The sequence below is a fragment of the Dermacentor silvarum genome, chromosome 3, assembly GCF_013339745.2.
Source record: "Dermacentor silvarum isolate Dsil-2018 chromosome 3, BIME_Dsil_1.4, whole genome shotgun sequence".
Lineage (NCBI taxonomy): Eukaryota > Metazoa > Arthropoda > Arachnida > Ixodida > Ixodidae > Dermacentor > Dermacentor silvarum.
The window spans coordinates 192676775-192693022 of record NC_051156.1 but is presented as its reverse complement, the minus strand read 5'-3'; positions in this window follow the sequence as shown (position 1 = coordinate 192693022).

Genomic DNA, 16248 nt, shown 5'->3' with positions numbered 1-16248 from the left:
CAAACGCACAAATGAAGCCCGAAAACCTTCAGGTGATGCTTGTTTCCCAATGCTTTCTGAACCTTTCTCATGGTGTCTAGCCAGACATCACATCTGGTAACCTAAGCAACTTGTATCACCCCGTTTTATTGAGAAAATAGCGTACTGAGTGACCCAAGTTGACGTCAGAGAGATTAACTGGAGAGCGGAACATACCATACCGAGTCACCCAAGGTGGCGTCAACGAGGTTCACTGAAATGCGGCGCATAGCCAGTTGGTCCAACGATTGGTTTTGATCCCAGTTACCTCAGCATAGTAGTCAGAGGTTCTATAGCCATTATATCACGGACTACCCAGTGAGCCAAGATTCCATGGAAGAGGTTAGCCGAGGACAAACGGACAAACAGAAATATCGCAAAATCGGTTCCCCAAGTTGCCAAAGAATGCTAATCGCATTGGAAAAAAAAAAAAAAAAAAAACATGACCATCTTCTTCCTACGAGTCTTTTTCTTTTTTCCTCCTCGCTTGTGTTGCCACGCGGCATACCGTCACACTGAAGTTAAATTTAAGCATGTAGGCCCGTTTCATAAAGATGCTGCAACAGTGACTTATAAAATGCGTTGTCCATAAAATGCGTTGTCCATAATCAATCTGTCATAATCTTCTACTCGATTACTGTTCAATTTCGCATCTTTAAGAACACTTTCGCGAATTGTCTTTGTCCCAGGACACGTCCAAAGTAGATGGTGGGCATCCGCTGCAGATGCAGGAGCAGAACTTCGGACACTGGACAATGTTTTCGCGTGGTTGACCCTAAGCACAAGTGACGGCTCTTTGTGTAAGGGCCGCCCCGGCCTGAAGTCTCCGGAGGGAGACTTGTTCTACCCGAGAAAGATTGTGGGGTAGGGAGCAGACACGAAGGGGGTGAGGGGGGGGGGGTGAGGGCACGCATGTCACGCCGGAGGATGGATTTTCGGGCAATGAACACAGAGCGGGGGTAAGAGGGAAAGGAAAAAGGAGTATAGTTACGGGTGTCGGAAAGAGTGAGCGATACGATCCACGAGGTCATTGTTGTGGTTACGACCATGTGCCTGCACCCAGTGGACAATAACGTTCACAGGTAAGAAATGCGAATTTTGTGTACCTGCTCACAAATACGCAATGCTTTCGTTACTTGTTTCGAGATGCTTAACTGCGCCGAGGCTGTCAGTATATAGTGTATGTGGGGCTTCGTTGATGTTGGACACGTTGGCAATGGTTTCGGTCGCATCGTGTATAGCCTGCAGCTCAAATAACAAGGGTTCTGAAAATTCTGTTGCATAGCTGCGAGTGGCTTGGATCTCAGGGTGTGCCGGACTTGAGAAGGCTATTTGTCCTCCTTTTGAGTTGACCGCCGCGTCCGTGTATATCACACAGCGTCCCGTTGGTACGGTCGTTTCAGTCGTTGCAATCGGTTGAACCCGCCGGCGGATCTTTGTCGACTTGTTATTGGCTAGGGATGTATACCTCTATGGTGGAACGTTGTCTAAGTTCGTATTCATGGCACAATCTCCATAGAAATAGTAATGGAGAGCCGCGATTGTCGGTATGTGGCATCTTTTGAGCTTTCTTGCTTGCTGTAGCTGCTCAACGAGCTCAGAAATAGTGTTAACCTGTGCGTGCTATTGTAGCGTTGGTATAGGTGTTAGAAGAGGGAGGGCGTAATTGCTCATGGCACTTCGGTTGATCACCTCAAGTTTGTCCCACTGTTGAGCAGTCATGCGTGAAGGAACTGCGTGAGGCTGCAGGACGGAGTGCACGAGGCAACGCGCCACGTCAGTGCGAGCCCCACCACTCCCTGGCGCAATTCGCGAATCAGGTGAACTGATTGTGCTAATGTTTTGCGTATCGTCTTGATCCACTTCACGCTAGACGTCGACTGGTGAACTACCAGGCCAAGAACCCGCAGCTCTTCAGTCTCAGGAATCAGCGATGAGCCAATCTTGAGATGGAAGTCGCTATCGGAAACTGACTTTCTGCCCGGTTTGTTGGCAACGTGCGTGCACACAGCGAGATTTCTGTGTCGATTTCTGGAGTCCAGCGGACTGCAGGTACTCGTGTAACACATCAAGACCTTTCTGCAGTGGTTTAAATTGTATTTCAAGGTCTCTTTGAGTGGACCACAGTGTGACGTCGTCGGCATAAATTAGAAATCTTGTATCATCAACGTCCTCTAGTTTATACGCTAGAGGCATGATTGCAATATTAAATAATAACGGGCCAGAACGTGGTACCCCATGGTTTGATGTAAAGGAACCAAATTCCTGCCCGTCTACACGTATTTTCCCACGAGTCACTTATCGCATTCTAATGCGAATAACATTCTTTTCTTCAGGCGTCTTGAATCTATCTATCTATCTATCTATCTATCTATCTATCTATCTATCTATCTATCTATCTATCTATCTATCTATCTATCTATCTATCTATCTATCTATCTATCTATCTATCTATCTATCATCTATCTATCTATCTATCTATCTATCTGTCAATCATTCTATATGTTTATCTATCTATCTGTCAATCATTCTATCTATCTATCTATCTATCTATCTATCTATCTATCTATCTATCTATCTGTCAATCATTCTATCTGTTTATCTATCTGTCAATCATTATATCTATCTATCTATCTATCTATCTATCTATCTATCTATCTATCTATCTATCTATCTATCTATCTATCTATCTATCTATCTATCTAACGTCGACCCAGTAGCCCAAGCTGTCTATTTGCTTGGGCCACAATGCATGGGGTCGTGGTCGTGACCTCGTCGTGGTCGTTGCATCGTAGTCATTCCAGCTTTGTCATCCGACTCTCGTCATGTAGTCGTCATCACGTGCGCCATCGTCGTCATCTCCATCGTCACTGCATCGGCGTCATGCAGTCGTCGGCATGCCGCCATGCTTGGCAAGCGAGGGCCACATCAAAGTGGGACGATATCGGAGTATGTGGCCACACAGCCGAAGCAACCAAACTCTAAGTATTACCAATACAAGCGTTAAATGAACGTTACGTCAGAAATACGACCTGTCGCCACATGGCTCGATTGCTATTCGCATTTTAGTCAACAGTCATCATCATCACGACGACGCCTGCCCGTCCTGCGGGCAGACCTTGACTCTAGTACACATGCTCTGGGAGTGCGGGTCGAGATACCACAAGTTTAGCAAGGAGGAGTGGGACTCGCTTCTGCGTAGCCCCGCTCTATACAAGCAAAACCTGGCTGTCCGGCGTGCCCGCGACCGTGCCGATGAGCAAGACCTGCCGGTCCCGACGTGGGACTAAACGGGTGCGCGACGAGTTTGCGTCCTCGCTGGATATGCGCCATCAAACTTGCCGTAAAAGTGCACTGTTGTTCCACTTACTTTTTTAACAAAGCGCTCTTTTATGCCTTGAAATAGCATTGAATCACTGCAGAATCGCGCAGTTCGTTTCATATACTCTGATTATTCACGTCACACCAGCATCACAGCATTGAAGAAACGTGCTGGTTTTCAAGAACTATCTCTCCGCCGTAAAATTGCACGTTTATCACTTTTATTGCGATAGCAATTATATGGACACTTGAACCGGATTTCTGCCGTCGGCGTCGTCGTCGCCGTCGTCGTCGCCGTGGTCGTCGCCGTCGCCGTCGCCGTGAGGTTCTCTATAGATAAAATCTTCGCCGCGCGCCGTATGCCCGAGAGGAAGCGTGCGGGGACGCGCGCTATCACGGAGAGCGAGCGCACTCAATCTCCCACGCGCAAGCAAGGAAGCAGGAAGCCAGCGCCGGAGGGAGCAAGGCGGGGGGGGGGGGGGGGGGGCGCACTTCTCTGCCAACAACCGCGCTCGTCGCTCGCTCGCACCGTCTCTTATCTCCACGCGGCTCTGACCTTTAAGCGCCGGCGCATTCAGTTTCCGTTGAAGCGATAGACCGCACGTACCTTCGCCCGCTGCGGCGTATGCTTGCTGCCAGCGTTTTGACAGTCGTTGTCTGCTGTCATTCAGTGTGATCTCTTCGTGTTTGTGCGCGCTCACACCACGCTTGTTCATTCAGTTCGTAATAGTCGGGCCACATTTTCCAACGCACGCTACACACGCAATGCTGCCCGGATCGGCAGTGCAGCGCTACAGGTGTGTCCCTTCGCACGCGCGCTGCCCACGGGTAGCGCTTCTCATCAACACCACCGTTTCACACGCGCCTTCTCGTGGTCATCGAATCTCTCTTCATGTCGGTCTACTTACGCCGCAGCACACCTGCTTACTTAATCAGCTCATGTTTACTACAATTCATATTGCTACCAAAGCCGCTCACCTTACTTCGTATGACATTGCTGTGTTGCTATCGCATTCATTGCTTCGCCCTTAGGGCGAAACTGTGACATTTTTTCATAAATTGTATCATCACTCAGCTCTTCATAACGACTTTTTTGTTTGTCATCTGCTTTTTTTGATAGACGCGAGCATCCTTTCAAAGTCAAGCGCTGGTCATGTCGTTCATTTAACTACGCACATTCATTCATTCCACGCACTATAACTGACTGGAACGCTTTGCCTCCACGTGTTGCTACCACCACAGATCACGATAACTTTTTAGATCTACTGTCTGCCAGTACTGCAGCGTAATCGTAATGTAAAGTGTTATCTATATGTGCATTGGGTTTTTGTTTTATTCCTTTATATACTAGCTTATATGATGATTCTCGTTGTTCATTTTAATACTTTTGTTTGTAGGTTGTGTAGCTGTTATTAATTTGTATGGTGTTGCATAGTGTTATGTCTGTATAACAAAATTCTAACTTGTTAGTATAGTGTTACATGTGCTCCTTTTGTCATTGTATTCGCGCCCCCCCCCCCCCCCCCCCCGTATGTAATACCCTTGGTTGCAAGGGCCTTTATGAGTATTTTGTATAAATAAATAAATAAATAAATAAATAAATAAATAAATAAATAAATAAATAAATAAATAAATGAAGCACAAAAGTGACCGGAACGCCCATGTTTTTCGTACCACACTTTGGGATCGGTGTCATCCTGGAAATTAATCTCAAGTTTATACATCTTGAAAGCTACCCGCCTACAATTCGTAAACTGCAATGTGCCGTAAAGTAATTACAGAAGTTAATTAGGGCCTTTTTGTTAATTAGTTGAATATATGTTTCGATTTCTCGTGCTAGTAATGCCCGCCCCTTAGAATAATCCAGCTCAATGACAAGAATTATGCTATCAGCCACAGCTGATTTTTACAAATTCCATAGAACTTAAATGATCACACGGCCTGTAGAGTAAAGATGTAGGAGTTGAAAGCCTGGTCAAGCATGTTCCGGTTGAGGCCTCCTGTCAGTCCTAAATATTTTTCGTTTGACCTCGACCTTCTTTGCATACATACTTTCAATGCATACATACTCTGAAGACAGGATAACGCACTTATCTCGTTCACAGCTTTTTATTATCCATTCTGCTTACTCGCGACGGACATGGGCTATCAGAGTCTTGTCGGATGCCATTTCAAGTCTGAATATACCCCCCACGTCGCGGTGTAGGAAAGCACGAGATTTCTTTAAAACAAACAAAAAACGACAAACGGAAAGTGATGCGATAAGGAAACGGCACCGCGGCACTCGAGTCAATTTGTGTTCGAGTAGGATGGCGCGCAATATTATCGCGTACCCATTGTTGCTGGGTGGCTGTCAAGGACCGAACCTTTGTCTGTGATTGTTATCCAAACAACGGTGGACACTGCGTTGGACACTGTATTGGCGTTGCTATACAGTGGAGTGAAAGAAGAACGGAATCGGCAATCTTCTGGGAAATCCTGTTGCTCTGACGGAACAGCTATATAGCGCTCCAGCTGGGCTTTCCAGAACAATGCAAGCAGCCGGACACGTGGCGGAAAGGTGCAGAGTTGCACGCAACGTTGATTTAGGCTTTGATTGTCGATGACAGCAGTGTCAAATGCACCACGGTCTAATACAGAGAGACATGTGTATGGATGCATCTTCAACAGCACAACTTACGACAGCGACTATATCGAAGAGAACGCAGCATACGCCCTGTGTCCTCTTTGCTCCCTGCATGTGGTAACTTAAGCGGTGCTGTTGAAGATAGATCATTGCAAACTTGCCCAATTTGACATCTTGGCGTTTGCCTTATGGTCGCTGCGCTGCTCCAAGCTCTGCCGAATAAACACCCTTAGAATATATATATATTCTGCTCCTCGGCGGAACGCGCGTGGTGCGTTCCGCCGAGGAGCAGGCTGCATTTTAGCAACGGCGCCGCGAACGCACTCGGGAAAAATCTCGTCGTCGACGTGCCGACTCTTGCGTGAGGGCTTCCGAAGCCCAGGCGAAACGTCAGCGAAGAGCCGCCGACCCCGAGTTCTGGGAGCGCGATGTTGAGGTCAAACGTACGCGTCGTCTTGCCCTCCAGAAACCCGACAATGGTGGTGCACGCCATCTACAAAATTTGTCCGAACGTTTCAGGGACCCTTTGATATGAGGCGCTTCACTTAAATTGTGACGCGAATGTTTGTGCTGTAGCTGTACCCTACGCGTCTACGAAATTTGGCCGAACTGCATAGCTCAAGGGAGTCCTGAGCAGTGCCGGATTAAGGTGGGGGCTATGGGGGCTGCATCCTCGGGCCCGCAACTTTCAGGGGCCCATGCTCGACCATTTGAAAAAAAAAAAAGTTGCTGAGCGTCTTTGCTGCCCACGTTATCACCGAAAACCGACAGCCTGGGCAACTTCTTGACAGCCGTCGCGTTCGTTTTTTTCTCGCTTGCTTGTTTTTGGTCAATGAGCACCGTGAAGGAAGTCGTTCTTTGTTCCCATTTTGCCACGAGTGATGAAGTTTGAGTCCGACGTGATTGTTGTTCCTTGTCGTATTGAATGTAAACATTGATTTAAAAGTGAAAACATTGTACGTGATTGGTATGGTTATTTGAATGTCCAGATGTTGCATTTGTACATACAGGTACGTTTTGTTGAATGTTGTGCGTTTATAAATTGATTAAATGCCTAATAAAATGTTTATTGTTTTGAAGAATATGCTCTTCTGTTTTTTGGTCCGTGCTGTGCGCCGATGCGGCACTTCGACTAATTGTGAATTTGTGATGGACTGACGCTTTAAACATACTGACGTGTACACCACATAATAACCGTTAAATAATACTAGAAATCGCGCTAATAAATTAGTTTCATGAACCCATAAATACTACGTATATTTATCACTAATCAGCGAACGTAACATGTGGGCTTCGAAAAATTAAGCGTCTTAAACCAGTCGTCATCATCATCATCATCGTCATTAGGGCCCCAGGGATGCAGTCAGCCCCGGGCCCTGAAATTTCTTAATCCGGCACTGCTCCTGAGTGTTTTTATTTATTACGAAGCGTTTTTGTCGAGTTCAATCCAGTTTTCCGTAGCGGGTATATGTAGCCGTATCTACGCGTTGTCGTGGGCCGCTACCGAAGATACTGCAGTAAAAAAAAACTGTCAGCCCTTCCACTGTGGTGGAGATGGAAGACCAGCGAAGCTGTACTGTGGTGGGAATTATGTATTTCGAATTATGACTATTATGATTTGATGGTGTAATTGGTTATTTGAACTATTAAAGGATGAGAAATATATGTAATCCGGTGGTTTTCATTTATTTAGTGACCACAGGGACCATGGCCTTATGGTCGCTACGGTACACCGCCATAGGGTGTACGGCAAAGGTTGGCACGTTCTTCATAAACACGTCACCAACGCCGCGCGCGTTCGGTGCGAACGCGGGCAAAACGCCGCTTCCGTCGATAACAGTTGTGCGCGCTGTTAAGCCGGCAGGGCTGCGCGCATGCGCCGCAGTGGGAGAGTAGTAGTAGTGATTTTATTGAAGAAGAAAAATGACGCTTATTTCTGCTGCCCAATAGGGAGCACGGCGCAGCGTCAGGGGAAGGGGAAAAAGGAGATAAAGATGTTGAAAGGAAGGGAAGAGAAGGAGAAGCAGCAAGAGTCTCATCCGATCATGGAGGAGGCTGTTGATGATGAAGTGAGGCTGCTGTAGCCCACGTATCCAGGAAGACGCAGGTTGGCTGTAGCAGCGTACATCTCCTACAGAACAAGCACATCGTACTCGCTCCGCAATTGGTGCATGGAGAGGTCTGCCTGCCTCCGCCGCAACGAGTTTGCGTTCCACTGGATCACGCTCGGGCGGCGGCGGCAATGTCCTGCTGCAGGCGGGAGGGGACTAGCCATGTTGACTACTAGGTGGGGGCACGCCACCTGCCTTGAGGCAGATAGAACGCAGCTGTTGGTTGTCTATAGGCAGCAGGTCGGCGATCGCCCTGAGGAGGAGTCACAGGTTCTTGTTCTCCTCATCGCTGGTGGACTGAGGAGCCTCCTTCGGGGACGGCCCTAGCTTGATGCTGCCCCACTTCTTTGCGCCTGCCTGTGGTACACGCTGCTGCAAGCGGGGTTGGGGGTGGTTTGTAGAGGTCGTGGCCTCCTTGTCAGGAGCACCGAGTGCTGCAGCGTAGGTTTTGCCTCCTGTCGGTGTAACACGTGGCGGTCCAGAAGCAGCTACTGCTGAGCTGGTGGTGGGTGTAGCCCGTAGGACCGCCTGGGCCTCGCGATGCGACAGGTGTGTGGGAGCTGACGCCTTTATCGTGGCCAGGCGCCGTTCTCTCTGCCATAGCGGGCAGTTAGGCGAGTCGGCTGGATGTGGTCCTCCACAATGCAGGCATCTGACCCTGCTCGAACAGCACGATTGCGTCTGGTGTGGGCCACCGCACCACAGGCACCGTACCAGTCTCTGGCAGGTTGCTGTGGCGTGCCCGTAGCACCCGCAACGTAGGCACAGCAGAGGGCGAGGCCGGGAGGGCCGCACCTCGAAGGGCATGCTGAAGAGGTAGATCCTTGCGGGGGGGTAAGGGGCAGCAAAACGCAGCACCAGGGTGGAGCCCTGTCGCTTAGCCGCGACCACCCGTACCTTCGACGATACGGCAGCCAGCAGGTCCTCATCGGCGTAGTTGCCATGTACGCCTTGCACCACGCCGCTGCTCTGGGTGCGGTCGGCCGGAAGGCGCGCGGTCACGGGCATCCCGACAATCTCTGACGTGGCCAGCAGGTGCTCCGTCCATTCCGGCGATGCCGCGTCCGCAGCCACAATGTTCTTCTTCGTTTTCACGCGTACCTCTTTTACTCCAGGCAGCGCGGAGAGCGCCTGCGCGATGGCGAGGCGGGAGGTACGGGGAAAGGCGGCACCGTTGTGTGCCGGACGAAACAGCACTGTGCGGGCTGTCAGTGGCGAGGTGGGCACAGAAGTTGTGGGAACCCCGGCAGTAGCAACGGGATCCACGGCAGGAGGTGCAGTAGGCGCAGGTGAACTACAGGGAGCCGTAGGTCGTGCGGCAGGAGGGACGGCAGGCTCGGTCTCGGGAGAAGGGACGCTGTTCCCGGCTAGGCCCGGTGGCAACGCAGAACGCTGGCGGCGTTTCTGCGCCTTTGACAGAACCTGCTGAAACTCGCCCTCGGTGGTAATGCCACTAGCCGGGCGATCGCCACTGAAGTGGCGATCGTCTTCACCTGAGACACGTGGCGGCAATTTAGTCGTCGATGCAATGTGTGGCGCAGTCCCGACTGCTTGCAGCTTGCGCGAGGCACCCTCCTCATCACTACCGAGCTCGCTGGGATGCGAACGCTTACGCGTAGTAGTGGTGTCCATATCTTCGAGGTTTGCGTCTATCGGCAGTGGGAAGTACTGCGGTTCGACGGGAGACGCACCCGGCAACCCCGTAACAGCGACGAAATCCCCTGCAAGCAGTACATCCGAAGAGCTCGTGGGGGTTGTCGAGGGCGCAACGGCTGTATCGAGGGTGCCGGTCGATGGTGTCTGCCGAGCCGCCGCAGTGGCCAGGGAGGCAGCAGTGCCGGTGGCGGAGCAGGAGGATCCCGAAGTAGGCAGGTTCCCGGCGATCTCGTGCAGCTGCTTGGCCGGATCGTTCGTCAAAAGAGGCGGCGTCGCGAACATCCCCGTTTCGGAGGTGGTCGTTGAGGAGGCAGTAGATGTCGGCCGTTCGCCGACATCTACTGCCTCCTCAACGCCACCTCCGACCACATGCAGCAGCACGGCCGTTCGGCCGTGCTGCTGCATGTCCAAGTTTATACAGCTGATAAAGCTACTATCAATGATTACTCCGTATAGCTCTCTACAAGTTTGCTATCGCAATTGATGCTTCGCCTTTCGGGTGAAACTGCGACAACTTTTTTCTATTGCCGGACGCGACCATCGACGAGTGAGCCCTTAACAGCTTCGCTGTAAAAATTGTGGCCGTATATGGCAATGATGTTCTATCGCGGATGAGACATGCGTCCGAGCTGGCGTACGTACGGTACGGGCGCCGCCCAGACGGACGCGTCCGAGAAGGCGTTCGTGTCGAACGCCGCAGATACAGAGGAGTCCGAACAGGTGTGGGTGCCAGGAAGAATAATTCTTTATTCGCATTGAACGCGAGCTCGCGCGAGCAACGCTCCGACCCACACGCTCCGACGCCACAGCGACGCGCCCGGCGCTTTAGTGGGACAGAACAAATGGGGCAACTGGACATGTGTCCCTAGAGTTCCTCCTGGGTATGTTCGACTAGGTATGTACCCATGGGGGCCATTAGGCGTGTGCCGCTCCTCAATGAACCTCGTTGACGTCTACTTAGCTCACTGCAACTATCACCACAACAACCACCTCACACCTACAAGGTGACATTCACGTAATGCGATTTTTCTTGCAAATGAGGGTCGACGCCGATGCTGTGGTTTTTCTCTGCTGTCCAATAGCGTGTTCTTGCCAAATATAACCTTCAACATCGCGTTTGTGCTCTTTAAGGGCTTTGCATGGGAGATATTGAGCTAAGAGGCTTTGGTTGCTACCAAATTGGTTTGCGAAACATTTTCTGATTTTCTCGTTAATCATACAATGACGAAGTATTTGTCAGAAACCCCCACAGATTACCAGAGTGACTGCAATGGTTATGAGGGATAGCATGTAGTCTTGTGCGTGAGAACTCGGTTCCTTGTGTAAGCCATGTTGTGGCAGTGAATGTTAATGGGTAGTGAGATCGAACCCCTCACGCCGCAGGCGCACCAGTCAGATGTTCAAAAATAACGCATGCTTCTCTCATGCAGACCCCTGTTACAGTCGACGACCTCTACAACGAATGCCTCTGGGACGGAGTGATGTATATAACGAAGGAATTACTCTGTCCGGGTTCTTGTGGGCGCTGTGCGGTGCGCGACCTTTACAACGAAGTGATCCGTATAACGAAGGATTTCGGAGGCCCAAGCACTTCGTTTATAAAGGGGTTCGACTATGTTCTCTGACACGACTGGCACGTACAGTCGAGTGCAAAAGTCTAGAGACCACGGGAGCAGCGACGAAACTGCATCGCTGCGCCTTGTGACGGCTGCTCGCCCACGTTCGAGAGTATACGCACTGCGCGCGCGCGTCCCTATTTACCTGCCAGCCTGCTCGTTCGCCAGCCAGCGGCCGTGCGCTAGCTATCAACCACGCGCGCGAACGCGGGAGAGAGCGCAAGCTAGGTGACCCTCCAAACGGTGGTGCACGCCTCGGCAACGCTAGCGCCAACTTCCCCGGTGCGACGGTCAGGTTTCAACGCGAGTTTCTCAACCGCAACTTCGGAGCCAGTTGCATTGCGTGTGACTGGTTGTGGTTCGAGCACAACGTGGTACTCGTCAGTGCAATTCATTCCGAAGAAACACACTACAAGCTTCGCTTACCCCCATTTTCCGGTAGGGGAAGGGTTTTTCATTTTTCTTTTGACGATGACCAAATCGGTAACCTTTTACGGGTGCAAACGATTGATAGTGTGTTCTGTGGTCGCTGGGCGCTGAGCACCTTGTTGGGCTCCTCAACATAATGGGGTAATCCCGATGTGATCGCCTGGGGTTATAGAAGCCGCATTGCAACGAGCAACGCCTAACTCATTTCTCCATCAGGCGACAACGTGAGTTGTTGCGTGACATCTCGCATCGCACGCAACCATATATAATAGGCGGCGGCGCGACGCGATTAACGCCTTCCTTGACTCTTGCGTTCGTTATTTTATTGCCAAGTTCCAGGGAAGGCGATTGCGGCACTGTCGATATAGGATGATGCAACACTTCACCGCGCTTAACTGTATAGCGCGACTTCGGTCGTAAAGCTGAGAAGAAATTGAATCCTAGAAGAATATATGAATATCTATGAGTACATAGCTGAAAACTAGACATAATGAAAGAGCGGCCGGAAGAAGAAAAAAAGGTCAGACAATGTCTACGAAATAAAGGAAAGAAAATACACGGGGCGAGCACTTGAGCTGTCTGTCTGCATTCTCGCCGGCCTGTTTTATGCGCGCTGGACTTTCCTACGTGTGTGAAGCTTGCTTCCTTGCACGCGACAAGGAAACAGAACGTTATAGTCCCGCTGTTGCGCACGTTACAAGAAGCAATTTTATGTGCACCCCTCTTACCCCCCCCCCCCCCCCCCCCCTCTGGCCAATCATGCATTTGGCGCACGCCTTGCATGCATGCACGGGAGATCGCGAGTACTGGCGCGTGTTGCGCGACCCCGGCCCGTCTTCAAAATGCATATTACGGCGTTATTGCATGCAGCCAAAGGCTGCTGTTTTAATGCCATGCCTGCGGCGCGCCAGCGCTGTCTGTCCATCGTTAAGTTCATAGCGCAGGCAATGGGACAGTATTGACAACTAGTAATAATAAAATTAACCCCGACCAAGTCGAGCCTCGAAAAAAAAAAGAAAGAGCAAGCGCATTCGGCTAGCAGTCGGACATATCCCGGGTGTGAGCTATAACACGTAGTCAGTGTTACAGTCGGTCCCGGATATAAGGAATATAAAGGGGGGTCACAAAACAGTTCGATATATAGGTAATTCGATATATAAAATTAAAATTTTGTACAAACATTTCCGAGGGTATTTTACTGCTTTTTGTTATACACAATAATTCGTTATTGTGGGTTTGATATATCCGTGATCGACTGTATACAGTATGTTATTATTAAAAGATAAAAAGCGAGCAAGAAAGTATTCATGATTTTTTAAAGTGTTGTCGGTACAGATAATGCTGACTGAGGTATTTAGAGAAAAACCCGCAGGATAGCCAGAGCAACGAAGAAGAAGCAAGTATTGCCACATTTGGCTCCAAAGAGGAGAGCGGTCAGCCGGCCCCGTCATCGTTCGAAATGTTCATATCCTCTTATGATGGAAAAAAAATTTTTGAAACGCGTTTCGTGGTTTACGATTACCTCTATAAAAATTTGCCGCAGTTTCACCCGAAAGGCGAAGCATCAATTGCGATAGCAAATTAGTAGAGAGCTCTACGGAGTAAGGATAGTGGTTTTATCAGCTGTATAAACTTGGACATGCAGCAGCACCAGCAACGCGCAGAACTATTGTCGTCGCCGTCGGCGTTTTGCCCGCGTTCGCACCGAACGCGCGCGGCGTTGGTGACTGTTGCCGGTGCCTCTGGGGGCGGCTCGGAGGTTTTCGACGAGATCAGAATGGGACACTCGTCGAGCAGCGTCGGAAATCTTACCCAACTTCTCGCCGCGCAACGTTTTTATATATATACGCATTTGGTGCCGCAGCTAAACGTCGCTAAGCGCGTGTCCCTCGCGCCCTTTCACTCGCACATACAGCGTCCGGAGCGCAGCGACGATTTCATCGCCGTTGACGTCATACGGAACCTCACGGCGACGGCGGCGGCCACGGCAGAAATCCGCTTCGGAGTGTCCACATAATTGCTATCGCAATAATAAGTGTGCCACTATACCAACGGCGCAAGTATATGTGCTGCGCGGTCTGCAATGCGCGTATTATGCGTTGCAATATCGCCACTTCGCTTGTCTGCGTATCACGTGGAGGTCCCAGCAACTAATCTTCAAAAGCTGCATCCATTGCCTCTATTACCCTCGCGTTGTTTCTCAAGTTAAAATTACTTTAGACCGTGTCCTTGAAATTAGGGGCGAGGGAAAGCGCCCTTTAGCCAAACTCCCTTAACTGAAAGTAAAACTGCCGGAGCTCTCGTTCAAGGGACGCGTGGACATGCCACGTGTTTCAGCGAGCACATATGCCACCGAATAACCAGTGGGTTCGAGATATAATTTTATAATTTGTTTGAGATCTGGCTGACTGCGGGGGAAAGAATTGGCTTGTATAGAGAGAACGGAAGACGAGATTAAAAAAGTGGTCGCAGTTTCACCTGAAAGGCGAAGCATCAATTGCGATAGCAAACTTGTAGAGAGCTATACGGAGTAATGATATTAGCTTTATCAGCTGTATAAACTTGGACATGCAGCAGCATCGGCAACACGCAGAACTGTTGTCGACGCCATCGGCGTTTTGCCCGCGTTCGCTCAAAATGCGTGCGGCGTTGGTGACTGTTGCCGGAGCCTGTGATATAAATAGGCACTTGGTGCCGCAGCTAAACGTCGCCTCACTTCCCTCCCCCTCCCCCACGGCTTCTCGCGCGTTGGAAGAAGGTGCGTTTGCTCTACATATATGGTGATTGTAAAGGAGAAAAGAGACGCCTACTTCTGCAGCCCTTAAGCGAGCACGGCGCAGAACGCGCGTTTGTTCTCCGCCGTGCGTTCACTCCCCGTGAAAGACGCGCCCCTCGCGCCCTTTCACTCGCACATACAGCGTTCGGCGCGCGGCGACTATTTCTTCTCCAAATGACGTCATACGGAACCTCACGGCGACGGCGACGGCGACGGCTACGGCGACGGCGACGCCGACGGCGGAAATCTGCTTTTGAGTGTCCATATAATTGCTATCGCAATAAAACAATGGAATATAAAGACAAATAATTTTACGGAAACCCGAAGAATCACGCGTAAATAGACTTATCGTTTTAATGTGGGATATGCTCTTTTCAATACTTGTACTTGAATGAATCCCATCTAATCTAAGGTTTGGAATTCAGATGTGTTAGTACATCTTTGTGAAACATTTATGGAGAACATGATCAATCAATCAACGAACCAATCAATCAATCAATCAATCAATCAATCAATCAATCAATCAATCAATCTCTTGAAAGCCTGCATGTCACAGCGTCCGCACTGTAACGCGTTTATAGCATCCTGTGCTGATAATGCTATGGACCATGCAGTGACCCAAGACTAGGCGAGATTCCTACAGCGAAGCTGTTTATCTCTAGCCCCCGTATGCCCCCGCATGTGTTCCAACGAGGGGTACTCTGGGCGGCTTGGGTCTGTATCGCGGTGACAGGAATGGCGACGATACGATTGGACACGATTGTGCACGTGGCCTGCGCGTCGTCTGTGGTTATTACGTCACGTGCGTTCGTGGGGAGAGGGGGAAAGAGTGTGGCGACGGCGCCTGTGCACGTGGCCTGCGCTTCTGTGGTTACAGCGTCGGAGGTGCCGGTGCGGCTGCACCAGCGGTTGCGGCATATGCATGGGAGGTGCGCTGACCGCGGCGGCGCTTGTGTCGGCGTAGTGTGGTGCCGTTTGAGACAAAAAAAAAAAAAGAATGTATGATTTCATAATGTATGCAGCCCACGTATGTTACACGAGCAGGGCTGTCAGGCATAGGCCTCATCAAACTCCCATTTTCTTTATCAGCTGGGTCTCATTCTGCTGCATTTCGTCGCTGCCATTTATTCACCATTTGTTCACTACATGCATACTGCGCTGTACCAGTGAATAAACAGCAGCGACTCATTACGACACATGTCCAAAGGCACCATTCAGCACAGAAGGCAGGACTGACACCAAACACATGGGAGGCAATGACTATATACAAGAGCGCATTCCCAAATTTTATCTGACAAAAAGTTTTTGGATGCTCTGGTTGTGCGAACGGAGTTTACAGCGATGAAATGCTGCCGGTGCCACAGCCTCGCGCCTTTTCCTTCATTTTCGTTGCCACAACTGCGCTCGAAGATTTGACGCGCCTCGCCCAGTTGAAACGATACCTGCCGTTCATCATCACCCACACCGAGCTTTTGTATACTTTGATCATTTGAACATGATTGTTACACAGATTGTTGAACAACTGCCTTAAACAGCGTGACACAGGACACAGCAAGAGGACCACAAGACAGAGCGATGACTTAACAATGAAATGCTTTTATTTCCAGGCACGAGTAGGAATACACGTTAAAGAAGGGGGAAAGAAAAAAAAAGAAGAAAGAGAAAGGAATCAGCACGACAGATGTTCTATTTATT